We start from the raw sequence: 14,818 nt of genomic DNA on the forward strand, positions 1-14,818 counted from the left end.
CTTGCAAAGAGAGGCTTGAAAAGGTAATCAAATTGCTAGGGCTGAGCAGACCAGGCAGAAAGGCTCCTTGCATATTTATAAATTCTTGGATTTATTCTTGGCTTTAAGGAATCAGTTCTGTTTGACATATACCTCAGCCAAAAGCCTATGCTCAGATTCAGAATTGAATGATCATCCTAGACAGAAATGGGTCACGTCTGGGGAAAAGAGCAAGAAATATGGCTTCCTGAGCCACTCAAGAATACCCAGATTACCTCTGCAAGCTTACATGCTGACAGGACACTGAGCCAGTGAAACAAAACAAAACAAAAAAAAACAACCCAAGAACAGATCTGTTAAACACCAGGGTCTCAATAGGTTTTGCCACAGAACTTGATCCCTTTCTCTTTGTTCCTCCTCTGAGAAATGCTCAGAGGATAGCCTGATCACAGCCCTTACTATAAGACACGAAGACAGGAGAATGGTTGCGCCATCAAGCCAGGGCCTGGCTGAGCTCACAAGGCAATTCTTTGACAAGAGACAACTGCTTATGGCTGAGAAAGAGCAGAATCACCAGAGAAGCATGGGCATGCAGGTACACACACACAAATATAAATCTGTAAGCCACTGTATATTCACCCAACTCGTAGTACACTATGTTTCAAAGGATTTCTTAAGTCATAGGAGCCCTTGCTAAGCATACTTAGCTTGCTCTAGCACATATCTGCAGGTCACTTCACATGAATTTCTCTTTCAGCCATGTGGGGACAGATGCCACAGGAAGTAACAGCCTGAGAAGCGAGGAAGAAACAGGGCAGGCTGCTGCCCAGTACAGGGGCTGCAAAATCATCAAAACCCATCAAAACCCATCTGCCTGACTGCTACTCCGCAGGAGTTCATTCCTGCAGAGCATTTATAAATCAGCTGTTCCTGCGGCACCTGGCAGATGAGGGTGCAAAGGGACTCGAAGGACAGAATGGGATGAGAGGACATGAAAGCTTGTGGAAAGCAGATGTAGCAGGAGGCACAATGGTGCTGACCCTGCTGTCCTGCTCAGGTGCTGCCACAGAGACACACCAAAGCAAAACATGCTCCTCTCAAGTGCACAGAACTCATCCAGTGTGAGCATTAAAAATCAGGAATAGAAAGTACACTAAAACTTAGATTTTTTTTTTCATAGTAATTATTTTTAATTATTGTTGCAATAGCAAAATTGAAGTAGTGGCCCTAGCTATTATCCATGTCCTGTGCCCTGTACAGTTCTCAGGAATCGAGGTTTTCTTAAAAGTTTGATTTCAAGGTGATGAAATGATTTAGTGATGAACTGACACAAGATATAGAGACAACTACGCTATTTGAAGTATCAGCTGAAAACATTTCTCTCCTTAAGCTCTGGTTCTACAGCTTTTAACACTGAATCATGTAATCTGTAAGCATTATTCACATAGAAGTCACCCCATCACATTAAGGCCTGTGTAAAGAGACTGCACTGGCTGAATGCCACTTTCTAGGACTTAAAAACTTGCATTTGATGCACTATGAAAGGTAATATTAAGAATCGTCCTGTCATTCCTATAGGAAGTGTGTCAAGTCCTGTCCTTAGACATCTATGTGCAGTTCAAGTCAATGAAAACTACAGACAATCTCTCTCTTAACGGAAGAATTTAGCTTATCCTGCGTAATAGATACAGATGATCAACTTCTTTCACACTTTACAGACATTCTTTTTTTCTAAAAATGAACAAGCTACTGTTGCAAGACCTGTATAAAATGGTGATGCCTGGCCTCAGCCTGCACACCGACAGCATTTACTTTCATTTCTGTGGGATGCAGCATGGCAAGAGCTGTAGATTTGCTAAACACTGTCAGAACTCATTACAGAAGTGCTCCTCTTGATCTAAAACATGAAAACCAAGCATAAGTCACCATAAAATAAATTCGATATAGTATAGAGCAGAATAAAGTTTCTAGCACATATGGTATTGTGAGAAATGATTTTCTGTGGCAGCAAAGTATGACAACGAACAGAAGACAAATGAATTTCCTGAACTGTTTCAGTAAGGGTTGCCTGTCCTGTAAAGACTTACACAGAACAAACTGACCAGATCACCTGGAATTACCTAACCTGATTGGCATTATATGTGACAGATAAAACATCTGTTTAAAGAAGATAAAACAAACTTACCCATGTCTAAAATACTGACCAAAACCAGACCAGAGAGTGGGAAAGTTTCCTTAAAAAAACCTTAAAAATCTCTTGAAGAGTTCTCGAACAATTTACATTAATTCAAAGACAGATCTCATCACCTTTTCTGTTTCACCAGTGAAAATGCCACAGTTAATTTACACATTCTAGATCTGTGGTATGTAGAGAGAGGATTGGTGAGCAAGTGTGAAAGAAAAGGCATTTGAAGAGAAATAGGAAGTATTTAAGCAAAAATCCTACTGCAGATCTATTAGGAGGAAAGATACTTTTTAAATGCCATTGCCTTGTTCTCTTAGTGTGAGAACAAAGTTTGTATAAAATGCCACTTTAAATTTGGATACAAACTTTCCTCTGCAAAATCAAGCACTGTTGATTTCAGTGCTTCCCTGCTGGTTGTAAATGGCAGCAAAATAGGAGACATAGGCAAAAACTTGAGTTTTGAGTACAATGAGATGTTCATGAATGAGTGTCAGCTGAAACATTCAGCATTGTCAGTAAAAACTTCCCAAACTAACCCAAAACACAGAGATCGTATCTCGCATTTTCTTCCCTACGAAGTCTAAATAGCCTCTCCTCTTTCAGAATTTATTGAGTGGATCTTAAAGAGTTGCATGAGGCTGTTTCAAGTTCCGTGGCAGAACAGCAGAAATTTTTAAGCTACGAATGCAGACAGGAGATTCAGCGAGAGAGGACAGAGCAAAGCATGGGGAAAAGTCTGGCTGGAAAGGGCTGAGAGCAGAGATGGAAGATCACTCCAGTGCTAAGGGTGATGTGGTGGATGATAGGAAGCTGCTCCAATTAGGTTGTGGGTGTAAGTGACAGCATAAGGGTGATGAGAAGAAAATGACTTTACCAGAGATGCTGGAAATCAACTGGAAAGGAGAAGAAAGTCTGTCAGAACAATGCTCGTTAGACAGGTTTTGCAGACATGGGGACTGTTTTCCTGGCTGGATTCAGCATTCAGACAGCTGAAACATATACAGTATAGGAGGCTGCATAGGGAGCCAGAGTCCCACAATAGCCACAAGTTGCCTGAACCCCCTCCAGCTGCACATCCAGGAGTCTGGTGAAAGAACCACAAACCACAGCTCAGCCTACTGTGCACTGGTTATAGTCTGGGAGGCTGCATGATTGCAGTGACACTTGGACGTCTGCTCCAGTTGCCTTGAAAATCAGCTCTGAGATATTTAACCAGAATCTGCTAACATGAATCTGGCAGCTCCCTTCCTGTTAAAAATAACAAAACTAATAGTGCTCTCCACTTACTTAAGGACAAATCCTGAGGCTTTTACTCTTGGTGAGCTAGCGCCTTCAACAGGACTGCTAAATACAGCTCAGGTCTGATGCAACTGTCCTTCAACCAGAACTTCCTGGGGTGTTTTTGGGACTACTTACTCTTCTTCCCAGAGATATTCCTCATCTAGAGCTAGAAAGATGCAGCTAAATCAACTTACATAGGAACAAATCTAAAAGTTGCATTGAATCTGCAAAAATTTCATGGGGGAAGCAGTGCTGGGTTTATGTTTTGTTTTGTTTTGTTTTTATTCTCATTACAAGTTTAATATGCTGCCTATAGTCATTGAAAGAGATCAATTGCCTGAGAGGTTGATTTAAAGGAGAGGCTCATTTAGATGCTCTGAATTGCTTAGACTCTCAGGAAAAACATCTTTCTCTTCACTGACTGTATAAAAAGCCTGGAGAGATCAGGCAACTGAAGTGTCACAGTAGACACTCTCCTCCAAAGGGAATCTTTTGAAGTGTCAGGGGTATCATCATGACAATTTGCCTCAAGAGGGCAGTTGCAGAAGGCAGACCAAAAAGCATTAATTATGGTTAACCATCTTCAGCTATTTCCTTCAAACTCTTAACAGCAAAAGAAAGTAGACAAATGAGTTTATACATTGAACTTCTCAGTACATAACATATACAAAGAGGCAGAAACCTGGATTAAATTATTAAGAACAATGAAAATTCTTTTTGGGTAAATCTGAAAGGAAAACGCATGCTCTGCTCCACTTGGGAGGATCTGCTTCTTGTCACGTATGGCATAAGTTTGCCAGGGCACTTCTTCACTTTTGTAACAAAATAGCTCTGCGAATATGCTGGTCTCAGAAGGCAGATGCAAGGAAGAACTAGGATTCCTTCAGCTCAGAGCCTGACCCATCTGATCAAACCCATACCTCCTCTTCAGCAGGAGGAGATCTCCGTGTTGTCACTGCTTTGTCTCAGGCCTTGTACATCAACCCTAATCTTCCTCCTGTTTCATCTTTTCTTGTATTTTTAGTCTGGACAGATCATTCTGTTGTACTTGAAGATTCACACACTCTCGTGCAACTGTTTTATTTCAGCCCTCGCTCAGCAAGCAGCGCAACAAAGGCCAGAAGAGAGCAGCGAGCTCTGCATACTGTCAGTGCTACATAGTTCTGACTATTATTTCCGCTTGATGGCTTCGGTTTTATCTACGGATTACTCAGTTTGGGAATAATGGGAGATTTACATGCTTGTACATAGGTCAAATGACAGTCAGAATGCACATGTGTTGCAATTTCTTCACCTGCAGATTATTCCTGGTGACTGTTTTTCTAAAACTTCTCTAACTGGCAACGGCAGAAATCACTGTTTGAATCCTTCTGTTTGCAGATGGATGCTGATGTCCTCCTGGTGTCCCAGGGGGATATAGCTCAGCCTCTGCTTTTTGCTTCAACATTAAATTAGATTTTGTTTCTAATAATATAATAGTAACTTTTCTATAGAGGTATTCTTATAGGTACAGAATAGATTACTCAAACTCCAACTTACTCATTGGAAAAAATCAAATATTTCCAAGTAGCTTTCCTTAATTCAAGACTGCTATCAAGCTACTTTAAATTTTAGGCAAACTTGAACGAATCAGCATTAATTACAATGCCTTCCTCTCTAACCACTGAAACAACAGCAAATTCCTCACTGTTATTTGTGGTATTCCTAAAGGTATCAGAAATCATTTGGAGAGCCTTAAAAAAAGAAGTAAACAGAGAGATATGCTGATTTTTTGCTCCATAAAAAAGCAAAAGTAAACAACCTGAATTTCACCACCCCGTAACAAAGCATGGAAATGAATGACAGCTTTGCAGCTCCTGAGAAGTTGATGTGAACTCTGGATGCAAATAATGAGAAGGCAGTGTAGAAAATATACTGCCTTATTGATTGATTTATTCATTTTTAATGATGATATAAACACACGGCACCCAATTTAATGTTCAAGTTATTCTAGTTTCCCAGAACCATATGCTTTTACCCATAGGAAAATGAATGAATTCAGAGGATCCTTCAGCACTTCGAGTCTTTGGGATTGTCTCCTTAAAGCTATTCCCAGTCACATGTGATCGAGCCTAGTGCCAGCAACACCAACAGAATGATGTAGCATGGGTTATGCAGGGATAAAAACTAATGTTCTCTTCCATCTCCTTAATGTGTAGCTACGGCTGTCAGGGGAGAGGAAAAAGAATTGGAGATCCACCCAAAATGGGATTCCCAAATGCACTTAAGGTGTACAAGAGGAAACAGGCATTCAGCTCAATCAGCTGCACACTAGCAGGGAGTAGCCCCTCAGCCACTTCACCCTTACTGAGCAAAGTATGCTGGCAACAAAATAAAGGTAAGTCTCACCTCTAGCATCCTTCTCTCAGTTCCTAACCTCCTTTGAGACTTGTAGGGATGCAGGACATTTGCTGAAGGACAAGTTCTTGGAACAGGAGCTGTAAATAGAGGTCTGTTCAGTGCCTGTAATAGATCAGATGGCTTTTTTGTTTGCTCGATTTTAACAAAGAAGAGTTCCATCATAAATCTTCACTTCAAATTTGATTGCTTTATAATATATCATACTGTGATATAGCTGGCATCTGCACTTGGCTCTTATTAGGTGATGCCATATGGTACAATTAGAAGTGAAGACATAGAGGACCATTTGAATAAGTTAAACTTCATTCGATCTACAATTAAAACATCCTCATTCATCTGCATGCATTCAAGATGCTAAGCTCCAAACAGCTTCCCATTTGATATTACCATACCTTTTGTATTTTTGAAACTCTAAATCACTAAGCTGGACTTCTATTGTAATTTGTGTAAGTCAGGCATTTGTTTTCTCCATGAGATGGCTTTGCAGTCCGTAGCATGGTTAGCCTGAAGTTGTGCGCAGTTCCTTCTGCCCCACATTCTCAAGGCAAGCAGGGGCTCTTTTAAAAGGTTTTTCCTTCCCACAGGGATATCTACACAATTGAATTAAACTTTGTCTTGTGATACGCGCATTCTCAGTATGGCACAAAATAAATCTGCATGTCATCAATAAAGGATTTTTTAATTGGCAAGACTGTATTATTTATTCATGGGAAGATAAGTGAGTCTTAGAATGCCTTCTTTCCCAGAAGGTTAGGGGGTTGCACACAACTCACAAATCTTTCTTGATAATCCTCTACTTGAACCAGAAATTATATTATGCTTTTGTTCTTTCATGCCGAAAACTGACCAAGCGGGCAATGATTTATTAAGCTAGAGTCTTGAGTCTCCTGCCACACAACCCACTTAGTCACCGTAATGGCTATGAAACAGATCATGCATTCTAAGATAGGCTATAATTTGTGTTAAAGAAACTTGTCTGTTTCAATTACTGAATTTAATTTGCAAAGCCTTATAAAAGGTTATGAAGTAAAAAGAAACAAAGCGGCTAAACTTCGGGTTGCAATGTTATGTGTTACATATACACACAGAGTGGAAGAGAAAAAAGCTTTTTGGAATGGAACCAAAAGATTTCAAAAAAATGAAAAAGTAAGAAATGCCTTCACATAATGAAACATTAAGCAGACCTTTGCAGATATGTAGCATTCTTCCAGTTTACAGTTTTGCATCTTGACTCTCCATTTACAGACAAACAGGCCAACATACGCTTTTATACACATTCTCAGTGAAAGACTGGAACTGGAATCCAGTTACAGAAGATGAAGCATTTCTTGAAGAACTGACTCAGGGTAGCAAACAAAATACCATGCAGTTTTGGATAACAAGCACGTCTCAAATTTGAATTTCAATCTTTCTGATTTCAGCTTACATCTAAGGTTATACTTATTATGGAATAGCTAAGCCTGGTGCTTAAAAACTGTTTTCCAGAGAACACATCAGGAAAACAAAGGTAACTATTTTGAAATAAATGTAATTCTCCCAAATAAAACCACTGCAACATGCTAATTCATTAAAACACACCTTCATAACATATCTGGAAATAATTGATGCAACTCCATTATTTACAGGCCAAAAGTCTAATCATTTGCATTGAAGAATGGAAGCTATTTCTTACTACCCTTGCAGCAGGTTCCACCAGCTACTTACAATACAGATAAAAAAGTATACAGGAGGAAGCTCTTTAGGAAGTTTCTGTGACATCAAGCACTAAACTGCCCTCAAATTTCACAATAGCTTCAAGGTTTTCTTGTGTGAAATTGCAGTTTGAATAAGGGAATGCTAATTGGGAGGAAATAAACGGAAAGGTAGAAGGACAGGGCAGGAGATACGAGCGGGTGAGATGTGGAAAATGTGAGGGACAGGCACATCTGAGGCAATGATGAAAAAGCTCAGTGTGTTCTCAGCCACCAGAGGTGGCCTGACCATCAGTGGATGCAGCAAAATGCTTCCAGCCACCACCCAGCAACGTCATGGCAAGGGGATGCTTGTCAGCCTACCTTAGCCCCTGTCAAGTGTAAAGGGGCTCTTCCTGACACTGACATCAGTTCCCTCTCATCAGATGATTTCAAGAGTCAGGATCCAGGCCTTCCATCCAAGTTTAATAGTATATAACATTTGCTTGTTACAAAGAATGAGAGAACTAGATTTAAATCTCAGTCACACATTGATCAGGCATGCATATCAAGTGGGAATTTCTCCAAGTTGGAGCTTTGCAACTACAATATGTGCCCAATGACAGGGAAAGGGGGTCAGCTACTGCCTACATCCACAGCTCTCAGCCTGTTCTCCCATGGCCAAGCACAACACTCAGTCTATCTCTATTGCAATTTGTTCTGTACAGTAATGAGAGCAGTGCGTGGAAGATACACTGCAGTTAGCAGCATACACGTTTCCATCCCTGGGCTGCAGCTCTCATTTGTTGAATCTTTAATTACATGGCAATTGATTCAGATCTACAGAGTTTTGAAAAGAAAAGGTTGCTGAACTATTTTAGTCACTTCTGGAACAGATGCAGCCCCACTTTAAATGAAGACAGGAAATGAAGGCAGAGACAGGAGCTGGGGCAGCCCCAACCAGAACACAGCACAGCGCTGCTCAGCTGAGTGGCACTGCTCATGGGTAACAGCACCCCAGGACAGCCCACAGAATGATACAGAGCTGAATGCACATACACCTGCATCCACTTGATGGCTACACACCTACAGAGCTCCCTTTTCTAGTTGCATTTCACCTTCGCTGCTCATTCAGCACCCTGAACTAGGATATAATTTCTAAATTTTAGAAATTGCCCTGCATTCTTTGCATGCATTATCTCAAAACAGCACAATCTCTGAAATTAAGAGATTGCTGAAGAAGTTTTTGCCAACTTAAAAAAAAAATACATAATCTTGTTTGTTCTAATGATTGATGAGAGATCACGATCGCAACCTTCAAGTGAGTCAGCAGTGCGTGCAGCACAGGTGAAATGCCTCAAGTGCAGAAAAACATACACCAGAAAAATTGTATGAGATTTCCTATTACAATATACCCATTTATGCCTGGCAAGAACAGGCACAACAAAAACCCAGAGCTTCTCATACATGAAGATTTTCTCTCACAATAATTACAACAGTTAAAGGATGCCGTTATTAAAAGATGTAAACAAAGAAAAGGTAAGTTATCGTTTTTTATCAAATTAAAGCATCAAATCCTCTAGGTTCTATAGTATTTCTTTAAGTTGATTAAAAAAACCTTTGCCTTGTAATAGCACAGATGTTACTAACCATCTTCAGCTGGCCAAGATGTAAGGGAAATTCCTGTCAGAAAATAGTACCACTGTGGAAAAGCTTGAGATAAAGATGATGATGCATCATCCCAGAGTTCAGTATTGACCGAAATCTGACACACATATGCAACCAACACATTTATTTGGGGGTGTTTAGTCTGCAAGTTAGGGTTTATGAGTAGCATAATTTATTTGTAAATAAGTGGTTTTGTTTCAGAAATTTGGTTTTGCAGATATGATGCCAACAAGATCACACTTCAGCAAAACAGAGAAGCCTGTATGCAAAAAAGACAAGGACCTTTGTTAGTTGGCTAGCTTTTACTTTCTCTTTGACATTTGTTACTGCTTATTCCTGTTATTAAGAACATACCCAATAAGGGGAGAAATAGCCATGAATCAACAAGGTGAAGAAGAAACACCTATCAATTTAAGCAATATTTTGCTTAAACTAGAGCAGAAATAAGAAGCTACTCTAATAATTGAAATGTAGACTAAGTTTCTTTAGAGGGAATAATCCTGTCATTTCTATGAACTTCTCTCTTTCAGTTGGTCATAACATTTTCTGAAACTGCAGAGGGCCTAATTTGTGCTGAGACTCTCCATCTGGTTGTCCAAACATGTGCTACATGCCTGCTGAATTTGGAAAAACTACGTTCACTGACACTGCTGATTTGGTAGCACAAGTTCAGAAAGGGGTTGAATATCTAAGAAGGGAATCATACGCTGTCAAATGCTGGAAGTGTAATAAGCTTTCTATTCTGCCTTGGTAAAACTGATGTTTTGCCTTGTTGTAAAGTTCCCAGTCAGCAAGAGCTAAAAAGCTTCCATCCACTAAGAACTTGTGCCTTGGATAATCAAAGAAACTTCTCAGACACAGGTAGAAGAAGCCAAGGGATCACATAGAGGGTATTGCTAGGGGACACCTGAATACTGTCCAAGACACCAGACTTGCACTGGAGTGACCTCTGGTCTCTAGAACATGGTAGAAACAACAAAAATTGAGCAATACCAACCAGCTCTGATGTATGAAGAGCTCTCTAAGTCAAAGGTAACTTTTCCTTAACTGTTAAGACAATGCTGGGTTATACAGGGTAATGGTAGCAGGGGTGAAAGGAAGGAGCTAGGAGCTGGGATACACTGAGTGTAGTTTTGCACACATCAGAGATGGCATCAGAAGCACATTTTCACTTCAGCTCTGCCTAAATACCCCTGTCCACTCCCCTCATCCACAGGCACGGCAGTCACTGCTGAGCTCTTTTCAATTAATTTATTTCCACTTGTCTCCACATCAGTTCACCCCACCATTTCTTTCACAGCCAGTTATCAGAAATTTATGATTCCGCCAACAAGCAATCACAATTCACAGCCCAGAAAGACCAGCAAACTACACAAAAGCAACAGAAACTTCACACATCCCCATTGACTTCTCTCATTGAAACCAAGTACAAAAGTGTCTATAAGATGCACTTTTGCTTACACTTTTAAGCTGCTGCTAATTTTTCTGCCTTCAAAACATTTTACTCTTGAGTTCAGAGTTTATGTTACTTCTATTTCATTCCCAGAGTGAATGTAAACTCAACAAACTCAACCACTTTTTCAGCAATTTTCAGCTCTTCCGCTACTCTTTCTGAAATGCATTACAGCTGTCAGCAATCAGCACAAATAGGTCATGAGCAGAAATGGAATGGCTCTAAATCCCCTACACAGTTCAAATCCTGCTGCGGGACTTCTGCAGATTGATTTTTTTTTTTTCCAGTTTTCGCAGGTTTTAGCAAAGAGCCTGTTTGCTAGGGAAGACATTTGAATCTTTAAATGTAGAAAATCTACTTTGTGAAATAGTTTTTAATGTAGATCCAACAACATTGCTATTCTTTTACTAAGCAGGGAAGCTCAAAGAGTCCTAAACATTAAGTGTCCTGATTCCACTCTCCTACCACAAACTCCATCCAGATGGTTCTCAGTAACCATTCTGGATCAGGCAGAGGGGAATCAACCAAAACAGCCATCCAAGGCAATGTAACACTCATTGCGTTTTTATTCAAAAACTTGATTCATAATCCTGGCCTTATGTATGATTCTGCTTCTGCGTGTTCGGTCAAAAATATAAATAGTTGTGAGTTTCTAAGCTTGCACTTGGTTGCTTCATTCAAAATACTCAGAATGCAAAACTCAGACAATAAATTGTTAGATTTTTGATAATACAATTATCAGGACACAGTCAGCATCAGGACTCCTGATAGCCACCAGGTACCAGAAAGGTTATCATCTAAGGGTCTCAAAGCAGACAAACTGTTATTAGATATTAAAGCACCTTCCTGATTTGGGCAAAAAGCTGTAAGGAGGCCACTGATTATGTGCAAGAATATTTCAAATAATTTCAGGACAGGGAAAGATACCTCTGCATTTATCACACTCAGGCTCTGGGCTTAGCTGATTTCACTCTTTTGCCTTTGTTCATCAAAATCCAACAGAACTGACAAACCAGAGAGGAGATCAACTCAGAGGACAACAAACTGATACAGACAAGCAGACTCAAAGTCCTAACAGCCAGTTATTGGGGTACCCAGAACAAATTAACACATTAACCCAGCCTTTTTCACATGAATTCATTTCATCTAATCTTTAGAAAGGAATCCTTCAGGAGGGAAAGCTTGCCTGTCTGCAGGTCTACAGAGGTTTCTGCAGTCAGGCAGACCCTGCTCCTCTGGGAAAGGCCAAGGACTGGGGGCTCTTCAAACTGTCCTGCCAACTGGGAGCCAGCAGGCACTGTTTTTCTTGTTATTTCTTTCTTTCTCCTTCCAGTGCTCTTGCAGTGGCATTCATGGTAGTGTTCCCAGCTGGAAATGTAACTCCCAGGATTCTAATGTTATTGTTATTTCAACATTTTATTGTTGTATTGCTATTTTCTCTTGTACTTGCAGAGGAACAAGGAAGATGGAATACTGTAAATACTTGAATTTTTAGCTAGCTCTGATTATCCCTGAATGACTCCCATTGCCTTTTCCCACAAAGACAGGTCCTGGAATTGATGAAACTTACGTAAATTTGTATTAACTACTTTCAAAAGGCTTCAACAATAACTTTTACTCTAAATCAAGCTTTGATGCACTATAAAGATTGCTACATTTGATTTAAATACTCCCCAGTATTACTTTGCTATTGTTTAACTGAACAATTATGTGCAGATGCATTCCTGTTTTGGTGCAGACTCAGTAATGTAAAGACAGCCACTCTGAATAGGTCTCTGCAAGCATAATTATGTAGTCTAAGCAGGGTATTGACTATATAGTACCATTTCTGGAGTCCCAAGAAAATGACACTGAAGATAAAGGAAATTGACTAAAAAGAATGATCACTATACTTTTCAACATTCTCTTCTATATAGAGGTGTCATCTCAACATACAGAAGAGGATTAATTGTACAATTATTAAGCATCATTATATATTCAGCCAAATGCTTTTTTAAGTGCAAAACTGTAGAAAGTTTTAGTGTGAAAGGAATGCTCCCAAAAATTATCTGTGAGAGGATCTTGAGGTTCCAGAAAATACCCAGAATCATAGATAGTAGCATCTATAATGATACTGAATCGTTGCCATTACTGATAAGACTTGATTCACTGCTATTAGCTTTTGGATTTTTCTTTAATTATTTATGTTTTCAGACAGTAAAATAGGATTCCTAACAGTTTTCAGTGAGGGAGCTGTTGTGAAAGGACCTGGTTAAACTTCACAATCACAAAGTGCTATTTGGAGTCAAATCAAGTGATATCAGCAAAGAATCCACAGCAAAGAATAAAGTGGAATTTCTATTTCTATACCTCAAGAATGTACGAGGGCCATTTCTGCAGAATGACTTTATAAACCCTGATTTATATCATGTGTCATGAGGCTTAGCTTATTAGTGTGCGTAAAGGCTTCAGAATGATTTAAAATTAATGATTACTGAGTAGCAAACAAAGCAAAGCTAGTGTATCTCTGATACGAATTTCCAGACAGGTTCAAGAATATATACCTTGCAAAAAAACCTACGGTGCTCAACAGGTATAAAGAAAGCCTGAGGGGCTGAGGATACACCAACCTGGGAACTACAGAAAAAAATCAGTACCAGAAAGAAGATGAAGTTATAATTGAATATGAACTAAACTCGATTTATTCTCACATACAAAAACATTCACAGTGTAAACAAAGTTAAGCTCTTGACCGTAAAACAGCATATTCAATTTTAATCATCATAGAAGGTATATTTATTACTTTGTTACTGTATATGTGGTACAGAATTTGTTCCCCAGATGACATCTTGAAAGAAAACAGGACCAACATCCTGAAAAATATCACCTAATCGCAGAACAAAAAATGTCACATTTCTGTTGCTCTGTACAATAATTTCCACATCAACTGTTTTAAAACTGTATCTGGATCCAAAACTCCTTAGCAGTTGGGAGTGGGATACAATTCCAAAGAACAATGAGAATTCAATACAGGATAGCCATATTCAGAAAAGCACGTGCCTAAATTCTTCCAAGCCTGCTTCAACACCAAATCTATTTGTTCTTTCAAACTTATAAGCCCAAGCTGAGTGCTGAGGATGGAGGCTACAACAGAGAAAATTGCTGCTGCTGCTTTTATTTCTCATTTCCTCACTTAAAAAGAGGAATTAATTTTAAAGAAATGAGACTGGGAAACAAGAGAGGAGTTTGAAGATGAGGTACATATTTATCATACGAAACTTCTAGTCTTCTAGTACTACACACAGTGGTGTGCAAGACCAGAGACGAGCTGAGTGACCTCAGGTTCTGCAGGCGCTGGTTAGAGCAAAGGATGCTCAGCTTTCTAGAAGAGGAGCTCAGCACCCAGGCAGCACCTAACCCAATGGCACGAGCAGTGGTCCTGAGTTATGGGCTTGCCCTGAACAGAGTATTCTTATCCCAGCAGTAACAAACGTCAAATGTAAGGCAGGATCATACAGATTCAAAATAGATCACTGACTGTTGCCCTCTAGAACCTAAGCCACATTTTTGTTTTTTATTCACATAACTGTACAAGACTACATCAAATGTGACTTATACTTGTAGGACAATACAAAGGTCCCTTTCCTGGATCACTACGGGAAGACTATGCTGCTGATGCAGTCACTGCAACTGCTTGTAGGAAGTCAATTATCTGATTCTGCTTCCAATTATAAACATGCAATCCCCACCGTCTCTAGAGAACCATTTAGCCCTAAGGATTACTTATGAGAGCACTGGCGATTAGTTGAGCAAAATGTTTAATTCTGTATGGTAAGCAGGTCAGAAGGCTAAAAGTGCAAACCATAAGAAACTAAGTATGAATCTGACTTGTTCAATCTCCCTCTTCCAGAAAAATTTCCACCAAACTTGAGCAAAACAAAATAAAGCACTAGTGTTTAAAAGGGTGGAGTTAGAGGAGAAGCTTTGCTGGCTAAGGGAGGTACATCACCTTAAGAGCAGGCATCTCACCCAACAACTGTAACAATCAGCTGAAGTGATCCCAGGATCTAGTTGCTGATACTACCTTTCCAAGATGAAAAAGAATCCTACTGAAGGTATTTAGAAATTGCTTGGTGTTACTATCCACCGACAATTTATTACAATATTCTATCAGTTTGGCAGAAAATAAGACCCAACGCTACC

The 14,818-nt window shown here is 39.6% G+C and overlaps 1 long non-coding RNA gene across 4 annotated transcripts in view; it reads right to left on the minus strand.

The window, feature by feature from the left end:
* The window catches only part of LOC149917030 (uncharacterized), a 139,594-nt gene that overhangs the window by 29,298 nt on the left and 95,478 nt on the right, over positions 1-14,818 (minus strand). For 3 of the 4 annotated variants that reach the window (XR_016468542.1, XR_016468543.1, XR_016468544.1), the window contains exons 3-4: positions 5,834-5,922; positions 5,380-5,649 (exon numbers count right to left, since the gene is read on the minus strand). This is a non-coding gene — a long non-coding RNA (uncharacterized LOC149917030). Of the gene's footprint in view, positions 1-5,379; positions 5,650-5,833; positions 5,923-14,818 lie in introns of those variants that run through there. The other variant, XR_016468545.1, reaches the window with a different exon arrangement.

This window comes from Phasianus colchicus, chromosome 8 (genome assembly GCF_987193195.1).
Source record: "Phasianus colchicus chromosome 8, bPhaCol1.hap1.1, whole genome shotgun sequence".
NCBI classification, from domain to species: Eukaryota; Metazoa; Chordata; class Aves; order Galliformes; family Phasianidae; genus Phasianus; species Phasianus colchicus.